Here is a 17,101-nt window from a genome sequence, read left to right on the forward strand (position 1 = left end):
GGATATAATAGGATAAGAATAATAATAATCATAGAAAATACTATAATATATTAGAAAGCATAGGAAATAATCGGATAGGAAGAATAAAATATAATATAGTAGGATGGGGAGAAAGAATATAGGATATCTGATATTATTTTTTTTTCTGCTTATCTTTTACTATTTTTATATGTAAACTTTTCTTTGTTTTTGTACTATCACATGAAAAACACACAATTTTTTTAAAAAAACCTTTTTATTAGTAGATAACTCTCCTATTATTTTTATTATCAATGGAAGAAGTTATGGGATACAATTTTGCATTTTTCTTACTACAATAACTTAAAGTGGAGTTCCACCCACTTTTACAACTCTTCAGCATCCCTCGCTATACTGTGCACTGTAAACGAATTGGATATTTTTAAAAAAAAATTTCTCAGCACTTACTGTATGTCTGCTGTATTCATTTTTCACTTCCTCCTCCCTGGCCGCGGCCCATCGCATCATTTCCTGTTTGCAATGCCTTCTGGGAAGGGGTGGCAACTTCCTCTGACACTGCCGTTGCTATGGAAACCTGACCTGAAACCTATTACACTGCTTGTGCTGAGCATGTGCAAGATCTGCAAGGATGAGATCCAGGAAGAAATACAGTCTGGCTTCAGATGCCCACACTTAAGATGGCCACGGCCTGCTGTAAGTTTATAAAATAACAAACTACTGCTATAAACTAACAAAACAGACCTTAGTTTACAGGCTAACTTTACTAGAATACATTAAGCTTGTGTATTATAGGGGTATTTTTATTTAAAAAGTATAATTTCGGCCGGAACACCACTTTAAGTTGCTTTAAAGTGATCACAGTTCAAAGTAGAAAAAAAAAGCTTTTCCTGACAGACTCCATGGTGGCATATGTGTGGGTCTGCCCCTATAGGACCCCTCTCCCATAAATCTTTGCTCCAAGTCAGCGGCCGTGTTCTCCTTTTTTCTTCCTCCTCCTAAGGACAGGTTTGGTTATTCGTCAACCTGAAGTTTTTTTTCTCTCTCCGCGATCAAGACCGGCCAGTGGCGGGCGCTGGGAAGACAGGTTGTGATACTCCGATAAGCCTTGGCTGTTAGCATGGTATGGAGTGGGCAAGCGAAGGAGGCGCTGGAAGAACTAAAGCCTGGCCATTGGCAGGCGAGCTGCTCAATGGCCGATAGCCCAGCTGTTAGTGGGTGGCCCTATCTGCCCCAAGCCCGGTGTGATCAACCTACCTGGCCCGGTCTGATCGTGGAAGCAGGATTGGGTGGGTTTAACACTTTCCTTTCCTTGCTGACCTGGGTACTCTTTCTGGGTTCTTTGACCATTTCCTTTCTATCCTATTTTGCTTTTGTGAGTCTTTCTAGGTCAGGTTGACAATACACGGCACAAGATGATAAAGACATCATTAGGTCACAACATTTTTCTTCAGATGTATTTGTCATAGGTCACCATCAAGGTCCAGCCTTCATACCGGAAACTCTGAATCCTCCTCTACGCACCCACCGCTATGTCAGCTCCTCCTAGGAGGGAGCTTGCTGGGGATGTGGGACTCTGGTCCCAGAGGGTAAATCTCTGTGTGAGCCATGCTATGCCCAGGCGGTGGTGTTTTCCAGCAAATGGAATCCCTAGTGAGGCACGTGGTACAAGAATCCCTTTAAAGAGTGGGATACAAGCCACACACGAAGTCCAACAGCCACTGTGGCGTGTTCTCCCACTAGGATGACCAGGAAGAACTGGAACTGTCCCAACCAAGGTAGCGTCTCCTGCAAAGCAAGAGGAAGTTCTGTAAGCACCTTTGGGCTCCGTTTCAACTAGTGCGGCTTGTCATGCGACTTTGGACACATGGGGTCACATGGCAGATTACAGCCCATTGAGTTCAATGGCACCCATTCCAATCTATGCAACTTAAAGTTTGTTGGAAGCCAACATGATTTAATATCATATTTCTGGAGTTTCTTTATGGTTGATACAACCAAGCCTTTGCTTTTATGGGGGCCGTCTGGAATATCTGAAAGAAGAAATCAGGCCTCCATCAAGGCTGAACAATGCTTGGCTCTGGACTGTTGTTTTATAAAGCAATCTTCAAAGAGAGCCATGGCTGCCAAGATGATTGATGAATGTCCTGCTACAGAAGATCAAAGGACCAAAAGACATTGAAGATATATAGACATGATACATGGACAATGCTGCCCCTAGAGACCAATGCAGCAGGACAAACAGTAATATAATATATTGAGGAGGACTTCCCTATAAGTACTGTGATTTGTCAAAAGTCTAGATGGGATGGCAATGGGATTGGGTCTGGATGGTGTATGATTGAAGTATAAAGAACTGAACGAGTCAGAGATCTACCTCTCTCTCTACCCTTTTTGCTCTTGGCTTGTGCCTGAACCGCATGGCTCTCTCCACCATTTTGAGCCTCATGGCTATCTCTCTTTTGCCATCTGAGCCCAGTTGACGAAACAAAATCTCGAGGAAAGTATTGTGATAAGTATCTTTGATATTCTTGTATTATATGTTCTGGTGTTATATGCTTTGTAATATCTTTCTTTAGTATTTTCATGTTAGCGTTTTCTTATTTTCTTGGGAAATAAATTAGACTTTGTTTTATTAAGCCGTGTGCTTGGTTTCATAGCTAACCTTGTATTATTGTGATATCAACAGTAACATGTGATCAGAGTTTTAATAGACTAGCTAACTATAGGAATAGACAAGTTAATATATATGTGCAATAAATAGAGGGAACCCGTAACCACCCTTGAATAATATTTATTACTTCAAAGTTGCAGCAACTTTGAGGGGTTCCTGCACTACTTTGATGTGACTTTTGATGCCACTTTGATCCAGAGACTGTAAAGTTAGATTGGGGCTGCATTCGGAGTCGGATCGGGGTCGCACTCTGAATCGCACGACTTGGAGACAGCCGTAGAGAGAGTGTTCTAAATTCTCATTCCTAACAGAACTAGGGGACATCCTTTTGGATAAGTGGAACAAGGTCATGAAACATCCCTCCCTTTTGAGAAAGATGGCCAAGCTCTATCGATTCAGAGATAAGGATGTGAAGCATCTAAAGGCTGCCTCTCTAAATGGCTGAGGCCTTGATGAGGCGAGCAAGCATGTCGCTCTACCTTGGAAGATGCAGTGTATAGCCCGAAAGTCGGCCTGGGCTCTTGTGGTCATATCGAAAAGGATGAAAATGTGGATGGAGAATGTGGATGCAGTATTCAGGAGTGTTTTCAGAAACTCTGTAGTTCAGGAGTCGGAGCTGGTGTCAGTTTCCATGATAAGGCTCCAAATTACATCAGCCGCATAGTGGCACCGGTGATGCTCTCGTCAGTTATGGCAAAGAAGTGCTATGGCTGGGGCCTGGGCTTGCTGTTCCTGCCTCTAATAGGTGTAGTGTAGCATTCCCTTTTAGGGAGCTATTACTTTTGGCAAGCTGGATAGCACTGGGACAAGGGCCACAGTTGCAAGTTGATGTCCTACCTCAGGACCAGCTCTGGCTAGGCCAGAAAAGGACAGTCTAGAGAACAAAGTTCAGAGTGTACGAAGGTCGCACATTTTTACAGACCAAGACAGGATTTTAGGAATAGCTGGTGAGGGGACCTAATATCCCCTCAGATGCATGTTAAAAGCTTGAACTTGGAATCCAAGAAGCTACTAAGTTGGGCTTCAGACTATTGGAACGTCAAAGTGGTTATTTCGGGACATGAATGGTCCATCAGAAGTCCTCCATCTTCTCTGATTCATGTCCATGTATTTTGCCTGACATTGAGGTAAAGAAAGCATATACTCATGCTTTACGTAACTCACTGGTGTTGCAAAGTGCTGCTGTGCCAGTCTCTGAAGGCAAGAGATTTCAGCGCAGGTGCTCACCCCTCTTATGGTCATGAAGAGGAACAGCTTGCGGAGGCTGGGTTTAGACCTTGCACACCTGAGACAATTTTCAGCAAAGAGACGTTCAAGGTGCAAACATACTGATCCTGATTAATAGTGGGTCCAGCCAGGTGACTGTCTTGCTTCCAATAGACTTAAGATGCTTACCTTCATGTGCCCATTGTAGAAGACTTCCCCAAGTTCCTTCAGTTTCACTGTAGGTCAAGACCATCTCCAGCTCCAGCCATTCGGCCTTTCAACATCACCCTGTGTATTATCAAAACAAGAAGCATACACCTGCCTATTTACATGGATGTCCTTGTCCTACTGTCCCAAGACAGGGGCCAGCTGGAGCCCAGAGCTCAGGTCTTTTCTATGCTCCTCAAATTCGTCTGGCTGCTAAATCTGGCAGGGAGGCCATTCTGCCCTCACTTGACTTCCTGCCCAGCAAACGACCACCCTGGATTGCTTCCGAGTTAACCGACGGCTCTGGTAAGCTCAGCGGGGAGGCACCTCTCCTTCCCCCTAAAAACATGATTCTGCGGTGAATACGTTTGTGGGACCACTTTTATCTTGTGGAGAATCGCCCACAGTAAATAACGATACTGGGGTTATGGAAGCTGGCTGTTGTCATAACACCGGTATTTACCGTCAAAATAATAACGTATATTTACTGTGGGCGGTCAGCACGTGGCTAGACACAGAAAAAGTCAGAAACACATAAAAAAACATTTTTTAACTAGTTGCAGACTTTGGGCGTGCTACACATGTCCAAAAGAAGTCATCATTGTACACAGGACATGTGTAGCACGTCCAGTCTCTCTGCCCTGTTTCTGGACCCCCCCCCCAGTATACAGCAATTGTTGGCTGTGTTTAATCATGACTATAATTATAATTACTGTATACTCAGAAGGTTTATAGACAACACAGCTCCAGACTCCATTATACAAAGTTACATATTGTTACTTTTGTATCTTTCTGTTCATTCATCTGCAGCCAGATTAAAGGGATGAACTTAGATCAGCAAATTATGTCAGAGCAACCTGACACATTTTTTTTTTTTTTTTAATAAAATGTTCCTCTGTTTAACCCCTTATTAACCCTTTATTTACTATAGTCATCCTTAATTAACTCCTTAGTCTTCTTTTCCCTTCGACTGTTATTTTTTTTAACTTTTTTGTTTTTGTGTGTTAATAGTTTTACACATTTCCCATTTTTAAAAAGTGCCAAATTGAGGAAGAAAACAACATTTTATTTAATTTGTAAATAACTTGGCAATGCTTTGTACCAGAATCCTAATTTTAGACTCCTTTTAAAAGGGACAAATTACAGAATAAAATGCGCACATTTTATCTGCGGTAACTCTATTTCTTTTTAAACTAACACTGCTCAAAAAAAAAAAAAAAAAAAAAAGAGATGTGTTTTGTTTAGTTTTGTTCCTTTTTAAGAATTGCAAAAAAAAAACACAAAAAAACCCAGAATTGTTGCAAGACAATATTATGAAATGAAAGTCTTGTTTGTCACAAAAAAAAATATACAGGATATTACCAAAAGTATTGGTACACCTGCCTTTACACGCACATGAACGACAGTGATAGGAAATACACATATTAGACAGATTATGTGCGATGGCAGTGCGAATGCTTGAGGCGTTCACACAAACACGTAACATTGTTTTTGTTGCCAGTGAATTGATATACACTATATTACTAAAAGTATTGGGACGCCTGCCTTTACACACACATGAACTGTAATGACCTCCCAGTCTTAGTCCGTAGGATTCAATATTGAGTTGGCTCCACCCTTTGCAGCTATAACAGCTTCACCTCTTCTGGGAAGGTCGTCCACAAGGTTTAGGAGGGTGTCTATGGGAATGTTTGACCATTCTTCCAGAAGAGCATTTGTGAGGTCAGGCACTGATGTTGGACGAGAAGGCCTGGATCGCAGTCTCCACTCTAATTCATCCCAAAGGTGTTCTATCGGGTTGAGGCCAGGACTCGGTGCAGGCCAGTCAAGTTCCCCCACCCCAAACTTGCTTATCCATGTCTTTATGGACCTTGCTTTGTGCACTGGTCCAAATCATTTGGTGGTGGGGGGATTATGGTGTGGGGGTTCAGGGGTTGGGCTTGGTGGAGAGGGCGGAGTCACAGCTTCAACTCCTGGCAGGAAAGGAAGAAGAAGGTTACCTACAGCAGACCTTAACCCAATAGGAGAAGTTATTTGGACCTAACTCCCCCGACTTCCTTCTACACAGTTAAATTTTACCCCTTCCCCTCTCACACCTGTTCACCCCTATTTTTACATTTCTGCTATGGACCTGATTGATCAGCAAAATCTATTTCATTACTAAAGATCACAAGGTCATTCAAAAACTATATTGGCAAAAGTGATGTTGGACGAGAAGGCCTATCTCTAATTCATCCCAAAGGTGTTTAATCGGGTTGAGGTCAGGACTCTGTGCAGGCCAGTCAAGTTTCTCCACCCCAAACTCACTCATCCACTTCTTTATGGACCTTGCTTTGTGCATTGGTGCGCAGTCATGTCGGAACAGGAAGAGGCCGTCCCCAAACTGTTCCCACAAAGTTGGGAACATGAAATTGTCCAAAATGTCTTGGTATGCTGACGTCTTAAGAGTTCCCTTCACTGGAACTAAGGGGCCAACCCAACCCCTGAAAAACAACCCCCACCCCATAATCCCACCTCCCCCCCACCCCATAATCCCCCTCCACCAAATGATTTGGATCAGTGCAGGAAGGAAGGCCCGTAGAGGTGGTGTATCTGGATTTTGCAAAAGCATTTGACACAGTTCCCCATAAACGTTTACTGTACAAAATAAGGTCCGTTGGCATGGACCATAGGGTGAGTACATGGATTGAAAACTGGCTACAAGGGGGAGTTCAGAGGGTGGTGATAAATGGGGAGTACTCAGAATGGTCAGGGGTGGGTAGTGGGGTCCCCCAGGGTTCTGTGCTGGGAACAATCCTATTTAATTTGTTTATAAATGACCTGGAGGATGGGATAAACAGTTCAATCTCTGTATTTGCAGACGATACTGTAACGAGCCCCTTGCTCGCTCGGTTCCACTCTCCCGACACTCCTCTGCAGCTATTGAATCAGATTGCAACGTCTGATGGTTCGGTCATCCGATGCTCCGGGGCTAGAACTACAGCTATGTGCCATTCTAGTCCAGTTGTGATAGCTCAGAACAAACACCAGGCAGGCTGTATGTAAGTTCAAACAGGAATCTACTTTATTGCAAAATACAGGCTTTTATTCACTTAAAGTGGAGGTGCAGACCTCCTGCTCATATTACTCTAACAATACAGCTGTAACCTAATTAACTTAAATAACCTAATTAACATGAGCTAATTAACTAATCCCTTTAGACAGCCTAGGTGACTCAGACATGACCTTTAGGCCAGACTGGCCGTCTTGTAGTTCAGAAAATCCAATCAACATTATCACAATCAACATAGACTCTTCTTCACACAATAGCAGAGTTAATTAACACAAACAACAATGGGGATCTAATGACTCTTAGATCCCATACTATAGACTTATTTACAATACAAATTTTAGCAGACAACAGACAGACAGGTGCTGGAATTTACATCAGCATCTCCTAACAGTATCTGTCCCAGCATTATGAATCAGCCACTATTCCAATATGGCAAATCCAGGGTCCCCAGAGTCTGTGTGTCCTGGGGGACCAGGACCCGAATCCACAGTAATACCACCTCAAGGTTCCCCAGGCATACAGCTCACAAAGTGCACCGTTCCCCAAAATGCAAGGGCCCCCGATCGATCGGCAAGAGGCTAGCATACAGTCCCCTCCAAAAGTCTCTCTCCCGGCTAGGTCTGTCACAGATACTAAGCTAAGCAGGGCAATAACTTCTCCGCAGGATGTGGAAACCTTGCAAAAAGACCTGAACAAATGAATGGGGTGGGCAACTACATGGAAAATGAGGTTCAATGTAGAAAAATGTAAAATAATGCATTTGGGTGGCAAAATCTGAATGCAATCTATAGACTGGGGGGAGAACCTCTGGGGGGATCTAGGATGGAAAAGGACCTGGGAGTCCTAGTAGATGATAGGCTCAGCAATGGCATGCAATGCCAAGCTGCTGCTAACAAAGCAAACAGAATATTGGCATTAAAAAGGGGATCAACTCCAGAGATAAAACGATAATTCTCCCGCTCTACAAGACTCTGGTCCGGCCGCACCTGGAGTATGCTGTCCAGTTCTGGGCACCAGTCCTCAGGAAGGATGTACTAGAAATGGAGTGAGTACAAAGAAGGGCAACAAAGCTAATAAAGGGTCTGGAGGATATTAGTTATGAGGAAAGGTTGTGAGCTCTGAACTTATTCTCTCTGGAGAAGAGACGCTTGAGAGGGGATATAATTTCATTATACAAATACCAAACTGGTGACCCCACAATATATAAATACCGGACTGGTGACCCCACAATTTACAAATACTGTACTGGTGACCCCACAATAGGGAGAAAACTTTTTCGCAGAAGAGAGTTGAACAAGACTCGTGGCCACTCATTAAAATTAGAAGAAAAGAGGTGTGATCAGGTGTGATCAATTTTTTATGATTTGCACCACAGCTTGTAGACTCTCTAACTTTCACAAAGACCAAATAATATTCACTAATTTGGGTAATTCTTACCAAAGATATGTAGCAGTATAAATTGTGGCCAAAATTTATGAAGAAAATTACTAATTTGCAAAATTTTATCACAGAAACTAAGAAAAATGTGTTTTTTTTTTCAAAATTTTCGGTCTTTTTACATTTAGAGCGCAAAAAATAAAAAACCCAGAGGTGATCAAATACCACCAAAAGAAAGCTCTATTTGTATGAAAAAAAGGACAAAAAATTCATTTGGGTACAGTGCTACATGACTGAGTAATTGTCATTCAAAGTGTGAGAGCACTGAAAGCTGAAAATTGGTCTGGGCAGGAAGGGGGTTTAAGTGCCCGGCTGTCAAATGGTTAAAGCAGCTTCAAATGTAAATGTAAACATTTAAAAAAATTAGAAAAAAATGCCTCTTTCTCAGCTAACAAATCAAACTGAAACACACAAATGTATATACCATATATATGTAAAGAACACAGAATGTATTAACTTTTTTAAAACCTTTTTAGGGAAGTAATTTGCACTTTAAACACCTCCAGCCCCAGAAGGATTTGCGCTCTTAAAGTTCCACCCAAAAATGGAACTTCCACTCATTTGTTTACTCCCCCCCTCTGGTGTCAAATTTGTCACCTTTCGGGGGGGGGGGGGAGGATACCTGTCTATGACAGGTGTCCTGTTCCCACTCCCGGGAGCCAGTGTACAGTATGTGTACAGTATGTGTGTAGTATGTGTGTAGTATGTGTACAGTGTGTGTGTAGTATGTGTGTAGTATGTGTGAAGTATGTGTGCAGTATGTGTGCAGTATGTGTGCAGTATGTTTACAGTATGTGTGTAGTATGTGTACAGTATGTGTGTAGTATGTGTGTAGTGTGACAGACCTAGCCGGGAGAGAGACTTTTGGGGGGGACTGTATGCTAGCCTCTTGCTGATCGATCGTGGGCCCTGGCATTTGGGGGAACGGTGCTTTTTGTGAGCTGTATGCCTGGGGACCCTTGAGGTGTTATTACTGTGGATTCGGGTCCTGGTCCCCCAGGACACACAGACTCTGGGGACCCTGGATTTGCCATATTAGGAATAGTGGCTGATTCATAATGCTGGGACAGATACTGTTAGGAGATGCTGATGTAAACTCCAACACCTGTCTGTCTGTTGTCTGCTAAAATGTGTATTGTAAATACGTCTCTAGTATGGGATCTAAGAGTCATTAGATCACCATTATTGTTTGTGTTTAATTAACTCTGCTATTGTGATAATGTTGATTGGATTTTCTGAACTACAAGACGGCCAGTCTGGCCTAAAGGTCATGTCTGAGTCATCTAGGCTGTCTAAAGGAATTAGTTAATTAGCTCATGTTAATTAGGTTAATTAGGTTACAGCTGTATTGTTAGAGTAATATGAGCAGGAGGTATGCACCTCCACTTTTAGTGTATAAAAGAGCCTGTATTTTTCAATAAAAGAGATTCCTGTTTGAATTTACATACAGCCTGCCTGGTGTTTGTTCTGAGCTATCACAACTGGATTAGAACGGCACATAGCTGTAGTTCTAATCCCGGAGCATCGGATGACTGAATAATCAGATGTTCCGATCTGCAATCTGATTCTATAGCTGCAGAGGAGTGTCGGGAGAGTGGAACCGAGCGAGCAAGGGGCTCGTTAAATTGGTTGGCAGCCGTGGGATTTGCTCTCCAGTTACTGGGACACTCCAAACCAGCCTGCAGGAGAGCCACGCTGAAAGACTTACTTGAAAGCCGTGGAGGGAATGGTGGGATCGTGCTTCCTTGCCGTGAACACATCCAAACTATCACCTGGATCCAAGGTCCAGATAGCAGGAGAGGAGAGGTACAGATACCAGTCACCATGGATGAGGAATTCAGAAGGAGGTTCCGAGAGAAGGAGATACAGCACAGAGGACCAGTATCAGAGCAGGTTCTGCTAGGATGGTTTGATTCTATTCGCTGCAAACTCTGGAAGGAAGCGCTAGCCCGTGAGCAGCGAAACCAGGGAAAAGTTCTCCCCTCCATCCATGTAAGGTACTGGTCGCAGTATGAAGTACGATTGCTGTTATTGGGGGAACAGCCGAACTAGGAGTGGACAGTCTAGTTAAGCAGGCTGATCCGGGCTGAAATGCAGTTGGACGAGAGCTACAGAGCCCTCCAGTGGTATATAGCCCAAGTGTGCCCGTGGACAGCGGATGATAGCTCCACGGAAGGCTTTGACTACGATAGCCTGTGATTGTTGTACTGGAGGCTGTCCAGGGGCCCTGATTTTGGGAGTGATCGAGAGTGGCGTTTGGAGGAAATAATGGAGTACAGAGAGCGAAGACTGAATGTCTCGGAAGTGCACTGGGCACAGGAAGATTTGGAGTTTCTGGCCGTTCAGGAATGGGAGCTCGAGATGGCTTACAGACAGCTGCTAGACTCTGCTCAGCAGCAGGGTGGGGCTCCCTTTGCCTGGGACTATCAGGAAATACCAGTTGACAACTCTGAAATCCTGGCTGAAGAGTTGACAATGTGGCAGAGTAACAGTGTGCTTTGCCAACCTGCACCCGCAGCTGTGGAGGCGGAGGTCTTATGGCGGATGCAGCAAGTGCTGACTGACCTTGATGAACCTGTTTCTGCATTGGATGATCTTGGATGGAGGAATGTGCCTGTCCAGCACCATGCCAGAGAATCTGCAGTGGAAAATCTGAAGATTGCCGTCCCCAAACCTGAAGTGCTGACAACAGGGCAGAGCTCTGCTAACCTCTGCCCAGCACTGATGGCATCTTCTGGGTTCCACGGAGAGGAGATGGTGAACCTTTATCCCCAGACACCAGTTGCAGAGACAGGGGATTTGATAGACTTTTCTGCTGAGGAAGAACAACTTGGTGAGCCTCCAGCAGAAGAAGAGCTGTTATTAGGGCCAAACTTCACTGTGCTCTGCCCAGCACCAACAGAAGTATCTGTGTTACAAGGAACTTCCCCAGCTGAAGTGCTGGCAACCGGACAGAGGGTCCAAGATCTCTGCCCTACACCTGCGGCGGTTCCGGAGGCTCAGGGTGAGAAGGAGGTGGTCACTTCCCAGCAGCAGATCAGGATACAGGGGAAGAAGGGAGAGGAGGTCTTCATCGTCCCTCCCCAACAGTTGGCCAGGGTGGAGGAAATGGTCTTTCCTCCCCAGCAAAGATCCGTGCACCTGGGAGACAGTACCAGAGACATATCATCCCAACATCCAGATGAGGGAATGGAAATGGAAGCAGCCGGCTCACCTCCCCAATGGCAGCTACACAGTTTGGGAGTGGAGGAAGCCAGCCTCCTGCCCCAACGGTTAGCTGGAGCGGAGGATGCGGAGTCCCCACCAGAAGTGCTGGCAACAGGGCAGAGTGCTACCAACCTCTGGCCAGCACCGGCAACAACTACCGAGTTCCAGGGAGGCGGGGCAGTCGGCCTCCCTCCCCAACAGTTAGCCGGAGCAGATGGTGTGGGGTTTCCAGCAGAAGGGCTGGCAACAGGGGATGGATTTCCCTAACAGAGGATGGATTTCCTGTGAAGGTGAATGGGACTTCAGTCTCCACCTGTATACCCCAGGGATGCGGGGCAGTCGGCCCAGATCCCCAACAGCATGACGGAGTGAGCCCAGACACCCTGTCTTCTCTCCAGCGGCAGAAAGGACTCCAGGGAGAAGGACCAGTCCAGGCCTCTCCCCAGCGGCAGATATGTTCTCTGAGAGAGGCAGAGGTTGGCTGGGTGAGTAATGCTTTGTTTGGAACAATTTGTTTGGGGTACTGTGTGGGTACAGGCATTAGAGGACTGGAGCTACTTACTAACTTCGGAGTCAACCCGTCTGGGTTCTCCTCCTGTGTTAGTTTCCAGCCAAAAGGGGAGAAATGTGACAGACCTAGCCGGGAGAGAGACTTTTGGAGGGGACTGTATGCTAGCCTCTTTCCGATCAATCGTGGGCCCTGGCATTTGGGGGAACGGTGCTCTTTGTGAGCTGTGTGCCTAGGGACCCTTGAGGTGGTACTACTGTGGATTCGGGTCCTGGTCCCCCAGGACACACAGACTCTGGGGACCCTGGATTTGCCATATTAGAAATAGTGGCTGATTCATAATGCTGGGACAAATACTGTTGGGAGATGCTGATGTAAATCCCAGCACCTGTCTGTCTGTTGCCTGCTAGAATGTGTATTGTAAATAAGTCTCTAGTATGGGATCTAAGAGTCATTAGATCCCCATTGTTTGTGTTAATTAACTCTGCTATTGTGATAATGTTGATTGTGTTTTCTGAGCTACAAGATGGCCAGTCTGGCCTAAAGGTCATGTCTGAGTCATCTAGGCTGTCTAAAGGGATTAGTTAATTAGCTCATGTTAATTAGGTTAATTAGGTTACAGGTGTATTGTTAGAGTAATATGAGCTGTAAGTATGCACCTCCACTTTTAGTGTATAAAAGAGCCTGTATTTTCCAATAAATGAGATTCCTGTTTGAACTTACATACAGCCTGCCTGGTGTTTGTTCTGAGCTATCACAACTGGGTTAGAACGGCACATAGCTGTAGTTCTAATCCCGGAGCATCGGATGACCGAACCATCAGATGGTGCGATCTGCAATCTGATTCTATAGCTGCAGAGGAGTGTCGGGAGAGTGGAACCGAGCGAGCAAGGGGCTTGTTACATGTAGTATTTGTGTAGTATGTGTGCAGTATGTGTGTAGTATGTGTGTACAGTGTGTGTGTGTGTGTAGTGTGTGTAGTATGTGTGTACAGTATGTGTGTAGAATGTGTGTACAGTATGTGTGTAGTATGTATACAGTATGTGTACAGTATGTGTACAGTATGTGTGTAGTATGTGTGTAGTATGTGTGTAGTATGTGTGTAGTATTAGTGTAGTATGTGTGTAGTATGTGTGTAGTATATGTACAGTATGTGTGTAGTATGTGTGCAGTATGTGTGCAGTATGTGTGTAGTATGTGTGTAGTATGTGTACAGTATGTGTGTAGTATGTGTACAGTATGTGTACAGTATGTGTGTAGTATGTGTGTAGTATGTGTAGTATGTGTGTAATATGTGTACAGTATGTGTGTAGTGTGTGTGTAGTGTGTGTGCAGTGTGTGTGCAGTATGTGCAGCTGCTGGCTTTTAATTTTTGCAGCGATGGGCGGACCTCCTCTTTAATGACCAGGCCATTTTTTTGCGATATGGCGCTGCGTCGCTTTAGCTGACAATTGCGCGGTTCGTGCGATGTTGTACCCGAACAAACTTGATGTCCTTTCTTAACCACAAATAGAGCTTTCTTTTGGTGGTATTTGATCATCTCTGCGGTTTTTATTTTTTTCGCTATAAACGACAATTTTGAAAAAAAAAAACACAATATTTTGTACTTTTTGCTATAATAAAAATACCACATTTTTAAATTAAAAAACAAATTTTTTCCTCAGTTTCGGCCGATATGTATTTTTCTACATATTTTTGGTAAAAAAAATTGCAATAAGCGTATATTGATTGGTTTGCGCAAAACGTATCGCGTCTACAAACTATGGGATAGATTTAGGGACTTTTATTTATTCTTTTATTGTTTTTACTGGTAATGGCGGCGATCTGCAATTTTTAGCGGGACTGCGACATTGCTACAGATAAATCTGACCCCAAATGACACTTTTTGGGGACCAGTGACATTAATACATTGATCAGTGCAATAAAAATGCACTGATCAATGTATAAATGACACTGGCAGGGAAGGGGTCAACACTAGGGGGCGATCAATTGGTTAAGTGGGTGCGTTCTAACTGTAGTGGGGGATGGGCTGCCAGGGACATTACAGAGATCATTGTTCCCGGTCACTGAAGATCTCTGACATGTCGTGGCAGAACGGGGAATCACTTTGTTTACATAGACAGATCCCTGTTCTGCCTCTGTATACCGCCATCGTGGGTCGCCGGCGGACATTGAGTATATATGATATATATATAAAAAAAATACACTGTACATTATATATAAAATTACCTGTTTGCAAAATGTTATAACAAAATATAAAACTGTTTATAAAACCTCCCTAGTAAGAACCCAATGTTGACTCAGCTTTTCCCCAGACAATGGCTGAGATGCGAGGTAATGATACACCAGATCGACACCAGTCACAAGTATATGGACAGTCTATAATGAATATGTGCCTAAAATACTAAAAGGAATTATTACATTTTGGTTATACGGATAGAACAATTGTTTTTTGAAAAATCACACCATCTATGCTGATATCTAACGGAACCCATTGTCTAAACTCGAGGAATTGTTTGTACAGCTAAACCCTTATCTAAATCTTCATTGAGCCTGTCCAAGGTTCATTTCAAAAACTTTAGGAAAACATGATAAATCCTGTCTATTCAGTGGTATTTTAAATACATGTGATTATAAGTAATTCAAATGCTATATTAGATTCCAGGACATAGATGCAACTATGATTTTAGTATCCACTGACCCAATGAGTACTCTGTCATAAGGTAGAAATATGATATTTTGATATAGAACAGATTAAGAATTGTGTTAAGATACCCATCATTGTTATAAAAGACATATAAATCGTGATTACATCTACAAGAACATATCCCTATAGCATGTGTTGTTCCAAGATAAATAGGTCTTCATAGGATGTGCAGGAGTTACACAGTTATCCATATAGACATTCATTTTATGTGATATTGATTAATCAAAATTAAACTCAGTATATTGTATATTGTGCCAGCTGCCGGAGTCCCTGAATAATATACATATATATACATCAGCCCCAATATACAGGCAGATACACATTTTGAAAGAGAACATATTTTTTTACAAATAGTTCAGAACACATTTTTCTGCCCTCAGACACACCTAGTGGTTGAAGGTGATATTACCTGAGCTCACCAAGTAAATCATTAGATTTTTTCCAACCAATGGACAATAAGCCAAACCTTCTGGGCTGAGCTTATTATAATTGTATGAGCTTATTTTCCCAGATGGTATAAAGTATGTGAGGGCCATAGAGAGAGGTCCACAGACCCACTCGCCGGATACACTCCCTAGACGAACAAGAAGCCTGTTGATATTTGACCACTCCCCATCTTACTGGACTTTGCTACTGGAACTAATCGAACGTACTTATAATTTGTCGGATATCTTCCCCTTTTCCTGTGGTAAGATACAGACCATACGGATATTTATTAACCTTTTCCTCTCAAAATTGTAGGGATTGTATTTTACAGTTTCTTTTTAACCTTATGTACAGTCTGTAGGATACTTTTATAATTAACCATTTTCCCACATTAATTGTCTAGGCTGTGTGTGTTGAAGCCGTGCCTGGGGGAATTTAGGTATAGACCTGTATTACAACAATTTAGGCTACTGTGGTCCCAGGGAAAGTATTTATCGCCCCATTAAATCTAGTATCTCTGTTGGATTAATATTTCTTTCAAATTGACAATATCTATCTGATAACTCCGCGAGACATACTTTGTATTCCTTCCAGCCGGAGAAATTCAGGGGACTGTTTCCCCGAGTGACAGAGGATATTGTGTTTTTGAATTAATTTTTTTATAAATAGACCCTCATACAGTATCTCACAAAAGTGAGTACACCCCTCACATGTTTGTAAATATTTATTGTATCTTTTCATGTGACAACACTGAAGAAATGGCACCTCTTAGCAAAGAACTCTCTGAGGATTTGAAAGAAAGATTTGTTGCTCTACATAAAGATGGCCTAGGCTATATGAAGATTGCCAAGACCCTGAAACTGATCTGCAGCACGGTGGCCAAGACCATACAGCGGTATAACAGGACAGGTTCCCCTCAGAACAGGCCTCGCCATGGTCCACCAAAGAAGTTGAGGTCACGTGCTCAGCGTCATATCCAGAGGTTGTCTTTGGGAAATAGACGTATGAGTGCTGCCAGCATTGCTGCAGAGGTTGTAGGGGTGGGGGGTCAGCCTGTCAGTGCTCAGACCATACGCCACACACTGCATCAAATTGGTCTGCATGGCTGTCATCACAGAAGGAAGCCTCTTCTAAAGATGATGTACAAGAAAGACCGCAAACAGTTTGCTGAAGACAAGCAGACTAAGGAGATGGATTACTGGAACCATGTCCTGTGGTCTGATGAGACCAAGATAAACTTATTTGGCTCAGATGGTGACAAGCGTGTGTGGCGGCAACCAGGTGAGGAGGACAAAGACAAGTGTGTCTTGTCTACAGTCAAGCATGGTGGTGGGGGTGTCATGGTCTGGGGCTGCATGAGTGCTGCCGGCACTAGGGGGCTACAGATCATTGAGGGAACCATGAATGCCAACATGTACTGTGACATACTGAAGCAGAGCATGATCCCCTCCCTTCAGAGACTGGACCGCAGGGCAGTATTCCAACATGATAACCACCCCAAACACACCTCCAAGACCACCACTGCCTTGCTAAAGAAGCTGAGGGTAAAGGTGATGGACTGGCCAAGCATGTCTCCAGACCTAAACCCTATTGATCATCTGTGGGACATCCTCAAACGGAAGGTGGAGGAGTGCAAGGTCTCTAACATCCACCAGCTCCGTGATGTCATCATGGAGGAGGGGAAGAGGACCCCAGCGGTGA

General features: G+C 43.7%; 1 protein-coding gene across 1 annotated transcript in view; it reads left to right on the plus strand.

Annotated features, from left to right (window-relative positions):
- LOC141145678 (uncharacterized) overlaps positions 1 to 17,101 on the plus strand; it is a 703,163-nt gene that overhangs the window by 171,768 nt on the left and 514,294 nt on the right. The window lies entirely within an intron of this gene.

The sequence above is a fragment of the Aquarana catesbeiana genome, linkage group LG05, assembly GCF_042186555.1.
Source record: "Aquarana catesbeiana isolate 2022-GZ linkage group LG05, ASM4218655v1, whole genome shotgun sequence".
Lineage (NCBI taxonomy): Eukaryota > Metazoa > Chordata > Amphibia > Anura > Ranidae > Aquarana > Aquarana catesbeiana.